This window comes from Mandrillus leucophaeus, unplaced genomic scaffold (genome assembly GCF_000951045.1).
Source record: "Mandrillus leucophaeus isolate KB7577 unplaced genomic scaffold, Mleu.le_1.0 Scaffold605, whole genome shotgun sequence".
Taxonomy (NCBI): domain Eukaryota; kingdom Metazoa; phylum Chordata; class Mammalia; order Primates; family Cercopithecidae; genus Mandrillus; species Mandrillus leucophaeus.
This window is the reverse complement of record NW_012106531.1, coordinates 738,770-741,199: the sequence shown is the minus strand read 5'-3', so window position 1 is coordinate 741,199 and position 2,430 is coordinate 738,770.

The window sequence follows — 2,430 nt, the reverse complement described above, 5'->3', positions numbered from 1 at the left end:
TTGGCACTATTCATTTTCAATCAACAACCCCTCTCCCATTTCTTTGTTGATAGACCCTGATTATCCATTTCTCAGTGATCCTATCCCCACCTCATCAGCTCAGAAAAAAAGCTAAATGAATTTAAGACCAGCATGTGTTCTTATGGCTTAAGCCACTGTTAATTACAAGTTAACCCTGGTAAAAGAAATAAAGGATAGCACTTATAGTCTGTATTGTGTGCTGAGAGCTTTCCAAGTGCTTCATGTGGACTGGTTCATTCAATCTTCACAACAATCCTAAGAGAATGATGATGACGATGATAATCATCTATTTTACATCTGAGGAAATGGAGGCACAAAGATGTTAACTTGTCCAGTGTCTCAGACATAATATTTATAGAGTTAGCATTTATGTCTAGGCATATGGTTCCATCATTTGTGCTCTTTATCACTATATTAGACTGCCCGAATATAACAGAATGATTTATAATAACATATAAAATTATTAGATTGAGTTGCCTTATTTTTGACCACAAATTAAACATTAACACATGGATTAAGCAAAACCATGTAGTTGTCCATCATACCCAGGCTAAATTTTCTTACCTGGTCTGTGTTTTAGAAATCATATGGCCATGGGCTCTACTATAAACCATTAAAACCTTTTATTTTCTGTCAGTCCTAAATTAGAGCTTGCCAGGAGAGCAATTTAATAATTGGTAACTGTTTAAACGTTACCCCTGAAGGAAGCCTTCCATTCCTGCTTATCTCTCTTGTGTAGCCTTGTTCTTGTAGCCTCCTACTCAGAAATCAGCTGAGACCTGTCTGTAGGAATAATGCTGTTCAAAAAAATCTTTCCTTCTTGTATTCAGCACTGCTAGAGACTTAGAAGTGGAAGGTGTGAAGACACATTTCTTTCTTGTGTCCATTCTTTATTTTTGTTTGTTTGCTATCATTGCTTGGCTTTAGGTACCTAGATTTTAAACATACCATGGGCCAAAATCTGACCAAATTCTTTCCCAAAATGCATTTATTTTCCTGCAAGGAGTGAGGTTGCAGAAAGTAAAACCATATACCTGAGTTATTATACTCAATCAATAGCTCTGCCAGGCTGGTCCCCAGTGGCTGAGAAATTGTGTTTTTGAGAAGCATGTGTGCTCATCAACACAACTGTGTAAACAACTCACCAAGTTAACACAAGATGAAGGATTGTCCCAGTGGCCAAGGTATTTCAGATGAACTAAAGAACTGTGTAAAACGAACAATTAAATAAAACAATGTCATAATTTTTACAGTTTTTTTTCATTTGGATACCAAAATACACACAAACACATATATACACAAAAACAACAACAACACAAAAAGAGTATCATTTGCAAAGTCCTTGTGTTGGTGACAGAAATCATAATGTAGGTTTTTAAGGCATTTCATGAAAATAAAGATAACGAAGTCTTCCTATTTCTGTGTCCCAACTTTCTCTTTGTGAGGCAAGTTTTTGACAGACTAGAAAATTGTCTCTTAAGGTTCTTGTCAGGTCAAAAAACTTGCTCCCTCACCTCGTTTCCCATGCTCTTTACAGCTCCTCCTATTATGATACTAATTGCACCCCATTGTTCTGTAATTAGCAGGGAGAGTTTCTTTCTGTCTCCTACCACTTGACATGAATGCAAAGTCAGATATTAACCCAGCAATGTCCCAGGATAGAGGCTTTGAAATGAATAGATTGATGTCAAATCCTCAATCCAAATTTTGAATGCTATTGCTGTAAGAAAATTAGCAAAATCATCATCATTCTAGAAATTCACAGGAAGCAATCAGGCAACTATTACTAAAAGCTATGCTTTGATAATATGGAGGATAAGACCCTTGGGCACTTATCTAACATTTGCTGACTATAATCACAATATGTGTACAATCTGAAAACATGAGTGTTTTTAAAGATTTTTGAGGCTGGGTGCAGTGGTTCATACCTATAATCCCAACACTTTAGGAGGCCGAGACAGGTGGATCACTTGAGGTCAGGAGTTTGAGACCAGCCTCGCCAACATGGTGAAACCCTGTCTCTACTAAAAATACAAAAATTACATGGGCATGGTGGTGCACACCTGTAATGCTAGCTACTCAGGAGGCTGAGGCACGAGAATCGCTGGAACCCAGGAGGTGGAGGTTGTAGTGAGCCGAGATTGTGCCACCGCACCCCAGGCTAGGTGACAGAGCAAGAGTCTATCTCAAAAAAAAAAAAAAAAAAAAATAGGATGAGTGACCAGTGACCACACAAATGCTCTGAGTTATTGGTGAAAGTAAGCTTTTTGCTGAAAACAAAAAAATATTGTGGTTATCATAATCATGGTGCCATTCAGGTACAATGGATTATTTTCATGGAGAATATCTTGTTCCAATGACAGAGAGAGCACGGGAGGCCTCAGAGAACTGTGAAAGAATCTTATGGGA